The sequence below is a fragment of the Balaenoptera physalus genome, assembly GCF_965194825.1.
Source record: "Balaenoptera physalus genome assembly, chromosome: 6".
NCBI classification, from domain to species: domain Eukaryota; kingdom Metazoa; phylum Chordata; class Mammalia; order Artiodactyla; family Balaenopteridae; genus Balaenoptera; species Balaenoptera physalus.
This window is the reverse complement of record NC_138885.1, coordinates 87,682,503-87,700,713: the sequence shown is the minus strand read 5'-3', so window position 1 is coordinate 87,700,713 and position 18,211 is coordinate 87,682,503.

The following is an 18,211-nucleotide window of genomic DNA, read 5'->3' as shown; positions in this document are numbered from 1 at the left end:
GGTGGAAATGTATTCTGTGGATAAAGAAATGCAAATGCACACAAAAAAATCAAAGTTTTCATATATGGTTGGTACAATGGAGGGATGAGAATGGCAAATTCACTAACTGGTTCCTTACCTTATGTGGGCAGTCCAGACCTTTTGGTAAAGTATTGGCTCTGGGTATAGAGATTAAAATTTGGAGGAGTCTGACTTTTTAATGAACTGATGAGTCAGCCCAGGGCTGAAAAGATAGATCTGTTAGCTGAATCAGTCTAGGGTAACAGCGCTTCTTACCAGGTCTCTGTCATTTAGCTTTACCAACTATTGATAAATTGTGTGGTCAAGTAGATTTTCACATTGTTCTGCTGATCAAACTTAAGAATAAGGTCAAGGTTATGGCGATGTTGCTGGGCTCTGTTTTACATTTCCTAAGATAAGAGTACTCTTTTGGTCTTAATAGGATGACTCATAATCAGCAAAAGGAAGGGACGTGGGTGGTCTTTAAGTTGGCTTACACAAATCAGCTGCCAGGTATTTCTGAAATTTTCTGATTGAATAATAGTAACAGTATATATTATCTGTTGAATCATCTATTGAATTGGATGTTTTATATACAGTCATCCCTCCCCATCTGCAGGGGATTGTTCCCAGGACTCCCCCACCCACCAGGATACCAAAATCCAAGGATGCTCAAGTCCCTTATATAAAATAGCATAGTATTTGCATATAAAGTATGCACATCCTCCCTAATACTTTAAATCATCTCTGGATTACTTATAATACCTAATACAATGTAAATGTTATGTAAATAGCTACCCACTGCAGCAAATTCAAGTTTTGCTTTTTGGAACTTACTGGAATTTTTTTTTTGAATATTTTCTATCTGAGGTTGGTTGAATCCGTGGATGTGGAACTCATGGACATGGAGGGCCGACTGTATATTGCCTCACATGATCCTGACTGTAACTTTAAGATGTAGTAGTTATATTCCCATTTTACTGATGAGGCAGCTGAGATTCGAGGAAGTTAAGTAACTTGCCTAGGACCATATAGCCAGTAAGTGACAGAATGGTTATTTGGACTTGGGTTTATCTGGCTTCAAAGCCCATGCTTTTCAATTTGATTCCATCTCCTATCCATTTTCTACTCCATTCTGACAACAGTGGGTCAAGACAGAAATTTCAGCATCTAACTATGAGATGAGAAATACATGAGTTAACCCCACACAATGGAATACCATATGTTTATAAAAGAAAATGAGGAAATACAGGTGATGGTATGTGAGTGTTTATGCAATTCTTACCAGTTTTCTGTATGTTTAAATTTTTTTTCATAATAAACTGGAAAAGAAAAGAAAATATCTATGTACTTATATGGAAAGTCTCCACTATATATATTAAGTGAAAAAAGCAAGGTGTTGTGGGAAAACAGAGGGGATAAGAATTTTATATTTGTATAAATAAGCACTGGGAGGATACATAAGGAACCAATAAAAGTAAAAGGGAGACTGTATAATTTTCCATCCTAAACAAGATAATTTTTTACAAACTTTGTGTTATCAGTTAATTTTATATTCACAGAAGAGTTGCAAAAACAGTACATAGAGTTCCAATATACCCTTCACCCAGCTTCCACTAATATTAAAATCTTATATAATCATGGTACAGTGATCGAAACTAAGAAATTAGTACTGGTATGATACAGTTAATGAAACAACAAACTTCATTTGGATTTCATCAGTTTACCCACTAATGTCTTTTTTCTGTTTCAGGATACAATCCAGGATCGTACATTGCATTTACTTGTCCTGTCTCCTTCCTCAGTCTTTGTCTTTCATGACCTTAGGATCTTTGAAGACTACTGGTCAGTTATTTTGTAAAATGTCCCTCAATTTGGGTTTGTCATGATTTCTCATGACTAGATCGTGGTTATGCAATTTGGGAAAAATACCACAGAAGTGATATTGGGTACTTCTTGGTGCCTCATATTCGGGGGTACATGATATGCCTGCCTTATTACTGTTTAAGTTAATATTCATCTCTTGCTTAAAGTGATGCCTGTTAGATTTCTCCAGTAATCTTACTGTGTTCTTCTCTGTAACTAATAAGTATTTGGGGAGAGATACTTAAAGGCTGTGCAAATATCCTGTTTCTCCTTAAACTTTCACCCACTAAATTTAGCTGGTTTTTCTTGCTAACAGCTTTTATGGTGTGTTAATGGTGGCTTTCTATTTTCCTCATTTACTAGCTGGAGTTCTTTTGTAGAGAGGTGTTGTATGTTTTCTCCCATTTATTTATTTATTCAGTTATTTACATCAGTATGAGCTTATGGATATTTATTCTTTGGCTTATAATTCAATATCATTATTCTTTTATTGCTGAAATTGTTCCAGCTTTGGCCATTCAGAGACCGTTAAGCAGCCACTGTGTCTCTTTTCTTTTTTTTCTTTAAGCCCTTCCCTACTTTCTATTATTGCAAGATTTCCAGGCTCATCTTGCATTTTCCTGGCCCAGCCCTAGATTCGAACACTTCTCCAAGGAGCCCTGTTTCTTTTTATTAAAGAATGGTATTTAAAATCTGAATGCTAGGCTATCACTGCTTCTAGTTCCTCTCAGAAGGCAGAGATAGGAAATATATGTATAAATACCACCCCATGCATATACATTAATATATCTATATTTCTGTATCTATCTGTGTATATATATATATGTTTTACATGTATATAAATGTGTGGCTATATAAACAAGACATGAGTTCATACTGATATTCCCACTCAAATCCAGCACCACAGTTTATTCTAACTTTTGCCCTTTTCTTTTAACTTCTTTCTGTGACTGTGGGAAACCTGGCTCTCATTATCCACAATATATCTACTTGTTTGTTTAAACCCAGTACACATATAAAGCAGTTTTAAAAATTGCTAATCCATACCGGATAAGAAACACATTTAAAACTAGAGCATGTTGCTTGGGCACAGATCTTTTTGTCTTTAGCCTTATAGCACCCAGTCCAAACACCATTTTCCAAAGTTACTTGGGTCACTCCTTTCTTCTCCACCTGCTTCAGGGCGGCTATTTGATTTATTTGTAATACAGTTAGATTTATATGTCCCAGTCTGCATCCCAGCTTGTGTTCTGTCCAAATCCTTGTTGGTTTTATCTAATTTCCATATGGTAAAATGTACTATTTGTGGTGTACAGTTCAACGAGTTTCAACAAATTATTAGAGTTTTCTATCTCCCACCACAGTTGTATACAGAAGTTTCCTCACCCTCAAAATTCCATCATTCTACCCCTTAATAGTCAATCCCTCCCCCCCACCTCCCAGCCTCTGGCAACTACTGATATGTTTTCCATACCCATAATTTTGCTTTTACAAAATGTCATGTTAATGCAGTCATACCCTTTGGGTCTGACCTCTTTCATTTAGCAAATGCATTTAAGATTTATCCATGTTGTTGCATGAATCAATAATTCATTTTTATAGCTGACTAGCATTCCACTGTATTGATATATCACAGTTTGCTTATTCATTCACTGGTTGAAGGACATCTCAGTTGTTTCCAGTTTGGCGGGGTGGTTGCTAATAAAGCTTCTATAAATATTTGCATAGAAGTTTTTGTGTAAAAATAAATTTTTCATTTCTCTTGGATTAAACACTCAGCAGTGGGATTGCTGGATTATATAGTAGGTATATGTTTAAATTTGTAAGACACTGCCAAACTGCTTTCCACAGTGGCTCTACCATCTTGCATATACATCAACAATGTATGGCATTCCCAGTTGCTTGTCATCCTTATCCACACTTGATAGTGTCAGTATTTTTTTTTTCTTTAGCCATTCTAGTAAGTGTGTAGTGATATCTTGTGGCTTAATTCACATCTCCTCAGTGACTAATGATGTTGAACATATTTTCATATGCTTATTTGACATGAATGTATCTTTTATAATAATGTATCTGTTCATACCTTTTGCCCATTTTAAAAATGGGGTGTTTTTTTCCTGGTAAATTTTTTGAGATACAAGTCCTTTATCAAAATGTGATTTGACAACATTTTCTCTTAGTCTGTGGCTTGTCTTTTCATTCTCTGAACAGTGTTTTGCAGAGCAAAAGTTTTTAATTTTGATAGAACCAACTTACCAGTTTTTTTTCTTTTATGTATTGCTCTTTAGGTGTCATACCTAAAAATTCCTTGCCTAACCCTAGGTCATGCAGATTTTTTTCTTATGATTTCTTCTGGAAGTTGTACCATTTTGTGTTTTACCTTTAGGTCTATGATCTAGAGTTATTTTTTAAAATAAGGTATGAGGTATAAGTTGTTTTGTTTTTGGTTATGGACATCCAATTATTCTAGCACTATTGTTGGAAAGATTATCCATCCTTTCTTCTAGTGCAACACTGTCTTTGGTTAGTGTAGTTTACAGTATTTCTTGAAATCAGAAAGCATAGTCTTCCAACTTTGTTCTTCTTTTTCAACTTTATTTTGGCTATTCTAATTCTTTTGCCTTTCCCTAGAAATTTAAAAATCAACTTGTTGATACCTACAAAAAATTCTGCTAAGGTTTTGATGGAGAATATGCTGAATCTGTATATCAAGTTGGGGAGAATTTAGGATTAATATTATTGAGTCTATCAATCCACAAACATGATATATCTCTCTACTTATTTAAGTCTTCTTTGATTTATTTTATCAGTATTTTGTAGTTTTCAGCATATAGATCCTATTCATAGTTTGATTTATATCTATGTTTTCTTTTTTTTTGGTGCTATTGTAAATATTGTTTTAAAAATTTTTAAATCCAAGTTAGTTTATAGAAATGTAATTGACTTTTGTATTTATCTCTTATCCTGTGAATTTGGTAAATTCACTTATTAGATTTAGGAACTGTTTTTGCTATATTTGGGGGGATTTTCTATGTAAAAATTCTGTCATCTGTAAATAGAGTATTTTCCCGCCTTACAATCTGAAATGACTTTATTTTTCTCACCTTGTTGCACTGGCTAGGACTTTCACTGTGGTGTTGAGTAGGAGTGGTGAAAGGAGATTATCTTTACCATGTTCCCATTAAGTTTGATATTAGTTGTAGGTTTTTTATGGTTATCCTTTATCAGGTTAAGGAATTTTCCTTCCATTTCTAGTTTGTTGAGAGTTTTTATTATGAAGAGGTGTTGAATTTTGTCAAATGCTATTGAGATAATCATGTTTTGTTTTTTTTGTTTCTTCTTTAGTTTGGTAATCTGGTGAATTACATTGAGTTTTCAAAAGTTGAACCAACCTTGTATTCCTAGGTTTTGCCCGACTTGGTCATTTTGTATTATTTTTGTTATATATGCCTAGATTTGATTGGCTAATAGTTTTTCTTTTAATTTTTATTTTATATTGGACTATAGTTGATTTACAATGTTGTGTTACTTTCAGGTGTACACAAAGTGATTCAGTTATACATATACATATATTTATTCTTTTTCAGATTCTTTTCCCATATAGGTTATTACAGCATATTGAGTAGAGTTCCCTGTGCTATACAGTAGGTCCTTATTGATATCTATTTTATATATAGTAGTGTGTATATGTTAATCCCAACCTCCTAATTTATCCCTCCCTGCAACCTTTCCCCTTTGGTAACCATAAGTTTGTTTTCTAAGTCTGTGAGTCTGTTTCTGTTTTGTAAATAAGTTCATTTGTATCATCTTTTTAGATTCCACATATAAGTGATATCATATGATATTTGTCTTTCTCTGTCTGACTTACTTCACTTAGTATGATAATCTTTAGGCCCATGCAGGTTGCTGCAAATGGCATTATTTCATTCTTTTTTATGGCTGAGTAATATTCCATTTATATATGTACCATATTTTATTGCTAATAGTTTACTGAGGATTTTTGTATCTATGTTTGTGGGGGGATACTGGTATTTATTTTCAGTTTATTATAATGTGTTTGGTGTGATATTAGGATAATCCTAGCAGTATAAAATACATGAGAAGTGTTTCCTCTTCTTATATTTTCTGAAAGGGATTATTTAGAATTGATATTATTTCTTCCTTAAGTGTTTTTTACAATTTGCCAGTGAACATTTGGGCCTGGAGTTTTCTCTGTTGAAAGGTTTTGAACTATAAATTCAGTTTCTTTAATAGTTATAGGACTAGGTTTTTTTGTTTGTTTGTTTTTGGTATTGCAGTGTTTTTTAGTGAGTTTAAGTAATTTTTGTCTTTTAATAATTGGTCTCTTTTATCTGAGTTGATTTATGTGCATAGAGTTGTTTGCAGTCTTCTTTTATTCTCCTTTTATTCTCTATGGGATCTGTTGTGATAGTTCCTCTTTCATTCCTAATATTGGCAATTTTTGTCTTCTGTCTTTGTTTTCTTGGTCAGTATGGCTAGAGGTTTATCAATTTTATTGATTTTTTTTTTTCAAAGAACTAGCTTTTGGTTTCATTGATTTTCTCTATTGAGTTCCTGTTTTCAAATTTATTGATTTTTTTCTCTCATGTTTATTATTTAAACCAGAACATTTTCAAGAATAAAAAGGGGGCACTATTAATAATTAAACCAAGACGAAAAGCACAAACTGGAAATGTTCCAGGAAAACCAGGGTGTATGGTCACCCTACCTATAGGATATGTGGGATGGGGAAAATGGTAGCTGGGAACCTCTGTGGGAATAGAACTTTACAGTGTATACCTTTTAGTATTATTTTCATTTTTAATCATTTGAATGTATAACCTCTTAAAAATAAAATAAATATACATCTTTAAATATCTGGCATAATTCCTGGCATAAAGTAAGATCTCAGTGTATGCTGTTGAATAAACGAATGAATCAGTCGATTAGTTAGCATTGGTGATTACCTGAGTTTCATTGGAGAAAATGGGATAATCATTATATATCCAACTCTGAAAGTCTACAACATATGTATCAGAATTGAATGATTAGTTTGCTCTGTATTCCTAACCTGCAGGTTTGGTGACATGAATATTATTATCTCAGACTTGGTTATATTGTTCTCATTATTTATATCTTTCTTTGCCTGTTTTTTGATTTATTTGAAGCATCTTACATATGAAGAAATAGTAAACTGCAACTTACTGTAGAAAATCAGGAGAAAAGAAAGGGACGTCATTGAGGTCCTGTAGAGGGCATCATTGAGGGTTTCCTCAGCGCTGTTCCTTTTCCTCAGAACCTGTGCCTCATCTCCATGGTTACTGTGGAGATATCCATTTTCATACATTGTTCTGTGTATATGTCTCCAGCACAGCCAGAGTCTTTTCCACATAATTTTTGGCCAAGAGAAACTGCACAGTAATGGGAAAATTGATGAGAAATAAAATTCATAAAGTGGTTGTTTAGAATTCAATGGGTGAAATGTTATAACTGCAGCAAGGACCTTAGTTCAGTTGTTTCTGAAATTTAGCTGCATTATTGTATATTCAGTACATCCTTGAGTTCCATGAGTCAATAAATCATATGAATAGAATAAAATTTTTATTTATGGAATGAAAAAAGGTTCTTAAAGAACTGATCTGATGATAAGTTAAATGTAAGTAATGAATTCAAATAAGTGTTCCTATAAATAATAAGAATGCTCCTATTTTTAATAATCAAAGATTAACTCAGCCCTTCAAAACACAAGGCTCTGGAATAAGCTACAGGTCAGTATTACAACAGGAATGTGTCTCATCTAAAATGTAGGAAATTTCAGGTGGGTGAAAAAGGTGGAAATCAAAATAATATTTTACCCAGACATTGAATTCTAAACAGCCAATTTATAGATCTTATTTCTCAGAATCTGTTCCATTATTGCTAAGGTTCTATGATCCCTTTATAGACCTCTTATAATTATATTTGGACCTTGTTACAATAGTGATAATCCCTACAGAATATAAATATATGTATTCCACTAAAAACATTCAAATCGAGATCAAGGTATCACTTGGATATCTTGGTGAAACAATGATCAAATGGTAAAAGGTTAAATCTTTATAAAACATTATTTAATAAGATTATATGACAAAGTAGAACTGTTTCTCCTCTGGCACTCAACAAATAGAAAAATCCATATTCACATTGCTTTCTTCTTTGTTTCCTCCATAACAATCAGTACTGAAAACCCACAAAGATAGTAAATTCAGTCAAACATACTGATGATAAAATCAAGCTTCTACATTAGCTCTGAAGTGCATACTGTCTCTTGAAACCTTTGACAACTTGGCTGGTTTCATTTTCTACCCCCGTGTATTCTCTTCCTGGAAAGCGTCCTGGCTTCTTAAAATAACTGTTCGTGGAAAACATTCTCTCTAGATACAGTGCTATGAAGATATAATATTTTGCCTTATATAAACTCAACAGCTTAATAAAGTCAAAAGGACTACTATTTAATATGATAATGAAGAAATTGAGTTCATATATTCCTTATTCTAGAATTACAGTATTAAAGATTTTTCTTAAACAGAAATCTATCTTTGTTCTAGAAATAATAACCAATATGCCTGACTCTTTAGCTGTATGATCTTGGGAAAGTTACTAGACTCTCCACACTTTAGTTTCCATATTTGTAAAGTAGAGAGGATTAAGTAAGTTAATAACACCACCAGGAGACAATTGTCTATAGGTCTCTCACATTTCTCTGGGACTTGTGAGGAAAGGCACTGATTGCCCTTTCTCTGGACTCTCTTTTCAAGAATATTTTTAGAGGGAAAATAGAGATAGAGTCTGCCTCTGGAGCAAAGGGAAGGCTTGCTTACCGTCCATTATAAAAGATTTGGATTCCCTAAGCTCAGGGATCCCCTCCTGTAACACCATCCACTTCATATGCAATGAGGCCCCTCTGGTAATTTGAGGAAAAGGGAACTAATGCAAACATGCTGATCCTTATGCTGTTTGCTGTGTCCTGAGTAACAAAGTCCTTTGTCTCTTACCCAGGAGTCTTGTGTCTCTGTCAGCATCCATGGAACTGTGACAGGATAACTTGTTAGCTTGAAAGTAGGGTAAAATCTGAGACCCTTTACAGTTTTTGGCACATATGACAGTCTTGGAGTCTGGAATGTAGAAAATGTTCAACAAATATTAATATTTATCACCATCAGCATTATTTAGCATCAAAAATACTAAGATTTGACCTAGCAATTATACTTCTGGGAATTTGTCAGGCTGAAAGTTGTGAGGTATGTGTAAAGTGCTAGATATTAATTGTAAATTTTTAATAAAAATTGGAATAAACATAAATGACCATCCTATAAAAATGCTATCACCACAGTAATACCATCAAACACAGCCATTCTAAAACTCAGTGTCATAAAGCCAAGCATTTATTTTCACACTCGTGATGTCTACAAGTTGGCTGGGAAAACTCTGCTCCATGTGTCCCCTTCTGGGGCCCAGGCAAAAGGGAGCAGTGACTAGCTGGGGCATACTCTTCTTGGGAATGATGGAAGAACAAGAGGGCAAGCCCAATTGCACAAGCACATTTCAAGCCTCTGCTTGTGTCACATCTGATAATATCTTAATGGTCAAAGCAAGTAACACAGCCAGGCCCGAAGTCAAGACATGGGAAATTATACCAAGACCACCAGAAAGCCATGGTAAGGATGTTCAATGTACTATAGAAGAGTGAAGAATTGGAATCCACAATTTACTCTACCATAATCAATAGGAAAGTGGTTAACTAAATACAGTGTATTCATACTAAACAGCCATCAGAAAGAATGAGTGAATCTGAATGTTCTAAAATGGAAAATGTACACAATACATTACTGAATGAAAAGAACAAATTGTGAGACATGCATACGATCCTATATTCATTTAAAAGAAAAACCTTTGAATACATGTATTTATTTTATATGGACAATAAAGAGCTTGAATAGATACACAAACCGTTAGTATTTTTTTTTAATTAATTAATTTATTTATTTACTTTTGGCTGTGTTGGGTCTTCGTTTCTGTGCGAGGGCTTTCTCTAGCTGTGGGGAGCGGGGGCCACTCTTCATCACGGTGCGCGGGCTTCTCACTATCGCGGCCTCTCTTGTTGCGGAGCACAGGCTCCAGACGGCGCAGGCTCAGTAGTTGTGGCTCACGGGCCTAGTTGCTCCGCGGCATGTGGGATCTTCCCAGACCGGGGCTCGAACCCGTGTCCCCTGCATTAGCAGGCAGATTCTCAACCACTACGCCACCAGGGAAGCCCAAACCATTAGTATTTATCTTCAGGATTGGAATTGGGAGATGAGCAATAAATTCCTTCCACTTTATGCTTTATGTACTTTTGTATTATTACAAAAAATGATTTATAAATATGTATTTCTTTTGTAATAAAAAACCTGATAAAGATAAGACAAAAAATACTAAAAGAAAATGACAAAAATGTTTCTATCTTCCAGGTATTTTTTAGTTGACGACTCATTTTCCATTCCCTTTCCCCAGTATACATAAGAATAAAATAATTCTAATACCTAGAAGATTTAGGTCTTAGATCCTGCCCCTACAAAACTTCATTCTGCTTCAGAAATATGATTTGTTTCATTCCACATAATCACCCTTACAACTACGTGATACACTTTGATCCTGTTGGGTCTCTCGGTAGAGCAGAGAATTCCTTATTTAAGGATTTTCTGAGTTTCTTGACATTTATTTCAGATATGTAGCTTTTCTGTTTTAAAATTCCCATTTGGTTCTTTTTTATTATTACTACAGTTTCTATTTCTTAGTTGAGAAGATCTCTATCTTTTCATCCATTTCAAGTGTTTACCTTTACCTCATGGCGTATTGTTAAAATTACTTTAGAATCTTTGTCTGATGTTTCCACCGTCTGTATCAAGAGCCAGCAAGCTAAAGCCTGTAAACCAAATCCAACCTACTGTCTGGTATTGTTTGGTTCATGAGCAAAGAACTGTTTTCACACTACAGTTTTAACCAAAGCTAAACTTTTAAATGGTTGGGGAAAAAGTCAAAAAAAGGCTAATATTTTGTGATGTGAAAATTACATGAAATTAAAATTTCACTTTCCATAAATACAAATTTATTGGAACACAGCCATGCTTATTCATCTACATATTGTATGTGACTGCTTTTGTACTACAATGACAGAGCTGAGTTGTTGTGACACAGACCATATGGCCCAAATAACCGAAAATATTCCTTCCATTTGGCTGTTTACATAAAAAGTTTGCACCTGATCTGGGTTATCTCAGGCTTTGCATCTGTTGAGTGTCTTTTCCGTTAAGAATTGGCCACATGTTCCTAGTTTTTTTGTATGTTGAGCAATTTTGGATTGTATTCTGGACATTTTGAATAATATATAGTGAGACTCTGGGACCTGTTAAAGTCCTCTGGACTTTAGAATGTTGATTACTTTTTGATTTAACAGAAATCAACCTAGTTACGTTCACACTTTAAGCTCTGTCTCAACTTCTGTGGGAGTGGCTCCAATATCATTTCAATTTTCAAAGGCTTTTCTATGCTACTTTACATCTATTCGGTGTGTGTACAGCTCGGTGGTGAGCTCGTGACTTATGTTGGTTCATACACAGAACCAAAGGATCTCCTTTAGCTCTCTCCTCTCTGATATTTCCATCATTTTCTCCAACTTTTTAGGGCCCCTTTTCCCAGTCTTCTGGCTAGAAAGATGGTATTTCTCTCAGAGTTATATAGTTGCCCATGGTACTGCACAGTTACACACAACTGGAGTTTTCCTTAGGTTAACACCAGCAGATAAAAGAGAAAAAGAAAAAAAGAAAAAAAAAGGGAAATTAACCCCTGCACAGGCCATTCTTCAAGTTTTGAGTCCTCTCCATGGTCCACCTGTTATTTTTCTCCCTGAAGTCCCCAGGTAGTTGCTATTCATGTACTGTCCATGGTTTATATTTGTATAAGGTTTTAGCTCCTGCATGGAATTAAGGGGTTGAGATTTCCAGGGCATAAACACATCCTAAGCAATATCTTAATAATCCATATAGCACTATTTGGTAATAATTTTGCTCTAAAATTTTGGACTTCTTGGGATTCAGAATATGCAAAAGGCAATATCATGTTTGATTTACCCAAGACCATCAATCCTCATGAATCCTGAGAATTTATACTAGAATGTAACAGGTGAATGAATTCCTATGATGAATCCTCATTGACCTGGGTGAAGAGGTTTACAGACCATGATAAATCCAAGTGGACTCAAACTATTTATTCTGTAAGATTTAATATGAGGAGTTTGTGGTCAGTCAGTGAGGCCAGGACTCTTATTTGCAAGTTACAGGAGGAAGAGAAGAAGAAAATAATTTTTTACAAGTCCAGGGGGGATTTAGTGTGGTAGAAAGACCAATGGCCCCCCAAAGATGTCCACATCCTAATCCCCAGCACCTGTGGGTATGTTACCTTGCATGGCAAAATGGACTTCACAGATGAAGATCTTGTCATGGAGAGATTCTCCTGGATTTTCTGTGTCCAAGTAATCACAAGGGACTTTATAAGGGAAGGAGGAAGGCAGGAATGTCAGAATTGTAGAAGAAGATGACCTAATGGAAGCAGGGGTCAGAGAGAGAGAGAGAGCTTTGAAGATGGAGGAAAGAGCCATGAGCCAAAGCATTCAGGTAGCCTCTAAAATCTGGAAAAAACAAGGAACCAGATTCTCCTCTAGAGTCTCCAGAAGGAATAAGTCCTGTCAATAACTTGACTTTAGCCCAGTGAGACTGATTTTGGATTTCTGCCCTCCAGAACTGTAAGGTAATAAATTATATTGTTTTAAGCCACTAAATTTGTAGCAATTTGTTATGGCAGCAATAGGAAACTAATACAGTTAGCTCAGCCAGAAAATGGATCCATTGACTTAAATTATTATTAGCAAGGCTAGGGCCCAACTCCTCCCTCTCTCTCCCTCCCTCCCCCCCAACTTCCACCAACTTACTCTTCCTTCTGTTTATCTCTACTTGACCTCATTTCTATTGCAGATACAGGCATTTCCCACATGGTAAGGAACATGGCTGTAAGCAGCACCAATTTCACCTCTTTCTAGCCCTGTGTCTTCGGAGTCAAATGGGACTTTATGCCCTAGAGCCATTTAGAACGATCTCAGAGGAGGACTTTAATTGGCTTGGCTAGGGTCAGGCACCCAACCATTGAAACAATTATCCCAATAAATAGAAGAGGGAATAATGATAAGCCAGAACTGCCTGAGTCACCTGCAGACCCCTCCCCTGCAACTATGTGGAAGGTAATGAAATGGCAGTCCCACTAGAAGCACGTGGAAAAAGTAACAAATTCTCCGAAGGAGAAAGGGGTGTATTCAGACAAAGTGAACAAATGTCCACGACAACTAGTCATTTTACTAGCTAGACCCAGCACAGCCACAGCAAGGATAATGTCAATACATAAACCTGAATTTCCATTGAGATTACCAACTAAGACCACAATCCATCTCCTTTTCTATCAACGTGGCTGCACTCACTTGCTCACATCCCCAGATGCTCAGTTAATATTAGATTTTGCGTTAAGTGACAGTAAACTGAAAATAACAGTGGCTTAAATAAGATGGTGTTGGGGGAGGGATTGTTTCTCTGTCATGTAAATGAAATCAGGAGGTGGACAGTTCAGGGCTGGCAGATGCTCCTTGGTGCCAGGGTTCTAGACATTTCTTGTCTACCATCCTTAAAAGGGACTTCCACTTTATGGTTCCAGATGGCTCCTCAGGCTCTAGCCATCATTTTTGTACCGCAGAAGGCAGAAAAGAATAAATAAAGAGGAGCACCTCTCCTTCCTAAAGATATTCCCTGGAAGTTAAACACATCCAGTTGATCAAAATATAGTCACATAGCCTGGTTCTCAAGACACAGGCTTATTTCCTGAAAGCTACTGGAAAATATTTTTTTTAACATCGTTATTGGAGTATAATTGCTTTACAATGTTGTGTTAGTTTCTGCTGTATAACAAAGTGAATCAGTTACATGCATACATATATCCCCATATCCCCTCCCTCTTGCGCCTCCCTCCCACCCTCCCTATCCCACCCATCTAGGTGGTCAAAAAGCAAGGAGCTGATCTCCCTGTGCTATGCAGCTGCTTCCCACTAACTATTTTACATTTGGTAGTGTATATACATCAATGCTAATCTTTCACTTCGTCCCAGCTTACCCTTCCTCCTCCCCGTGTCCTCAAGTCCATTCTCTATGTCTGTCTTTATTCCTGTCCTGCCCCTAGGTTCATCAGAACCTTTTTTTTTTTTTAGATTCCATATATATGTGTTAGCACACGGTATCTGTTGTTTTTTTTTTAACAACTTTATTGGAGTACAATTGCCCCAAAATGGTGCATTAGTTTCTGCTTTATAACAAAGTGAATCATCTACACCTATACATGTATCCCCATATCTCCTCCCTCTTGCATCTCCCTCCCATTGTTTTTCTGTTTCTGACTTACTTCACTCTGTGTGACAGACTCTAGGTCCATCCACCTCACTACAAATAACTCAATTTCGTTTCTTTTTATGGCTGAGTAATATTCCATTGTATATATGTGCCACATCTTCTTTATGCATTCATCTGTTGTTGGACATTTAGGTTGATTCCATGTCCTGGCTATTGTAAACAGTGCTGCAATGAACATTGTGGTACATATCTCTCTTTTTTTTTAAAAAACATCTTTATTGGAGTATAATTGCTTTACATGTTGTATTAGTTTCTGCTGTACAACAAAGTGAATCAGCTATACGCATACATATATCCCCATATCCCCTCCCTCTTGTGTCTCCCTCCCACCCTCCTCATCCCACCCCTCTAGGTGGTCGCAAAGCACCAAGCTGATCTCCCTGTTCTATGCAGCTGCTTCCCACTACCTATCTATTTTACAGTTGGTAGTGTATATATGTCAATGCCACTCTCTCACTTCGGGTCAGCTTACCCTTCCCCCTCCCCGTATCCTCAAGTCCATACTCTAGTAGGTCTGTGTGTTTATTCCCGTCTTGCCCCTAGGTTCTTCATGACCTTTTTTTTTTTTTTTAGATTCCATATGTATGTGTTAGCATACGGTATTTGATTTTCTCTTTCTGACTTACTTCACTCTGTATGACAGACTCTAACTCCATCCACCTCACTACAAATAACTCCATTTCGTTTCTTTTTATGGCTGAGTAATATTCCATTGTATATATGTGCCACATCTTCTTTATCCATTCATCTGTTGATGGACACTTAGGTTGCTTCCATGTCCTGGCTAATGTAAATAGAGCTGCAATGAACATTGTAGTACCTGACTCTTTTTGAATTATGGTTTTCTCAGGGTATTTGCCCAGTAGTGGGATTGCTGGGTCATATGGTAATTCTATTTTTAGTTTTTTAAGGAACCTCCATACTGTTCTCCATAGTGGCTGTATCAATTTACATTCCACCAACAGTGCAAGAGGGTTCCCTTTTCTCCACACCCTCTCCAGCATTTATTGTTTGTAGATTTTTTGATGATGGCCATTCTGACTGTTGTGAGGTGATACCTCATTGTAGTTTTGATTTGCATTTCTCTAATGATTAGTGATGTTGAGCATCTTTTCATGTGTTTATTGTCCATCTGTATATCTTCTTTGGAGAAGTGTCTCTTTAGGTCTTCTGCCCATTTTTGGATTGGGTTGTTTGTTTTTTTGATATTTACCTGCATGAGCTGCTTGTATATTTTATTTTGGTTAATCCTTTGTCAGTTGCTTCGTTTGCAAATATTTTCTCCTATTCTGAGGGTGATCTTTTCATCGTGTTTAAGGTTTCCTTTGCTGTGCAAAAGCTTTTAAGTTTCATTAGGTCCCATTTGTTTATTTTTGTTTTTATTTCCATTTCTCTAAGATGTGGGTCAAAAAGGATCTTGCTGTGATTTATGTCATAGAGTGTTCTGCCTATGTTTTTCTCTAAGAGTTTGATAGTGTCTGGCCTTACATTTAGGTCTTTAATCCATTTTGAGTTTATTTTTGTGTATGGTGTTAGGGAGTGTTCTAATTTCATTCTTTTACATGTAGCTGTCCAGTTTTCCCAGCACCACTTATTGAAGAGGCTGTCTTTTATCCATTGTATATTCTTACCTCTTTTATCAAAAATAAGGTGACCATATGTGCATGGGTTTATTTCTGTGCTTTCTATCCTGTTCCATTGATCTATATTTCTGTTTTTGTGCCAGTACCATAGTGTCTTGATTACTGTAGCTTTGTAGTATAGTCTGAAATCCAGGAGCCTGATTCCTCCAACTCCATTTTTCTTTCTCAAGATTGCTTTGGCTGTTCGGAGTCTTTTGTGTTTCCATATAAATTGTGAAATTTTTTGTTCTAGTTCTGTGAAAAATGCCATTGGTAGTTTGATAGGGATTGCATTGAATGTGTAGATTGCTTTGGGTGGTATAGTCATTTTCACAATGTTGATTCTTCCAATCCAAGAACATGGTATATCTCTCCATCTGTTTGTATCATCCTTAATTTCTGTCATCAATATCTTATAGTTTTCTGCATACAGGTCTTTGGCCCCTTAGGTAGGTTCATTCCTAGATATTTTATTCTTTTTGTTGCAGTGATAAATGGGAGTGTTTCCTTAATTTCTCTTCCATATTTTTCGTTGTTAGTGTTTAGGAATGCAAGAGATTTCTGTGCATTAATTTTGTATCCTGCTACTTTACCAAATTCATTGATTAGCTCTAGTAGTTTTCTGGTAGCATCTTTAGGATTCTCTATATGTAGTATCATGTCATCTGCAAACAGTGACAGTTTTACTTCTTCTTTTCTGATTTACATTCCTTTTATTTCTTTTTCTTCTCTGATTGCTGTGGCTAAAACTTCCAAAGCTATGTTGAATAATAGTGGTAAGCGTGGGCAACCTTGTCTTGTTCCTGATCTTAGTGGAAATGGTTTCAGTTTTTCACCATTGAGGACGATGTTGGCTGTGGGTTTGTCATATATGACCTTTATTATGTTGAGGCAAGTTCCCTCTATGCCCATTTTCTGGAGGGTTTTTATCATAAATGGGTGTTGAATTTTGTCAAAAGCTTTTTCTGCATCTATTGAGATGATCATATGGTTTTTCTCCTTCAGTTTGTTAATATGTTTTATACATTGCTTGATTTGTGTATATTGAAGAATCCTTTCATTCCTGAGATAAAGCCCACTTGACCACGGTGTATGATCCTTTTAATGTGCTGTTGGATTCTGTTTGCTAGTATTTTGTTGAGGATTTTTCATCTATGTTCATCAGTGATTTTGGCCTGTAGTTTTCTTTTTTTGTGACATCTTTGTCTGGTTTTGGTATCAGGGTGATGGTGGCCTCATAGAATGAGTTTGGGAGTGTTCCTCCCTCTGCTGTATTTTGGAAGAGTTTGAGAAAGATAGGTGTTAGCTCTTCTCTTGCCTTGCCGGAGCACCAAGACCCTGACAGCCACATGGCTCAGAAGAAAAGGAGGGGGCTTCTTAGTGTGTAGAAACTTTTCCCTCTTCACAGCTCCCTCCCAGAGGTACGGGTCCTATCCCTATTCTTTTGTCTCTGATTTTCTTTTTTCTTTTGCCCTACCCAAGTACATGGGGATTTTCTTGCCTTTTGGGAAGTCTGAGGTCTTCTGCCAGCGTTCAGTAGGTGTTCTATAGGAGTTGTTCCAAAAGGAGATGTATTTTTGATGTATTTACGAAGAGGAAGGTGATCTCCACGACTTACTCCTCCGCCATCTTGAAGGTCTCCAGCTGGAAAATAATTGAACTTGAGGGAGAAAAACTTTCTAGATTTGTAACTTTGGGAAGTCATAATCTAAGACTCAGTTTGAATTTGAGGGTGTGACAGTTAAAATAATTTTTAACTAAAAAAACACATTATTTCTCTTAGTTTGTAATGGAAAGAATGTTCTGAACTGATTGTTTTCCGTTTCTCTTATCTCTCTTTAGATATTGTAATTGGGTGACTAGCTTCAATACTTTCCTGTAATGGCCATTTGAAATGGCACTGTTGACCTCCATTTTGCAGAATCCCAATGGCTTTTATTTGCCTCCATTCCTCCTGACCTCTCTGCAGATATGACCCCATTATCACTCTTATCATTTTGGACATACTCTCTTCACTTGAATTTTAGAATAGAGCACTCCAAATCAAGCACAAACTTAAATCCTCAAAGCTGAGCTTGAAGCTAGACTGTATGCTGTAAAAAAAACTTGACTGAAGTCTCAGAGGATATGGAAGGGAAACCCAGTACAGACTACTGGCTACCTGGTGTGGCTGTTTTTTTAACCCTGGTTCATCCATACAGC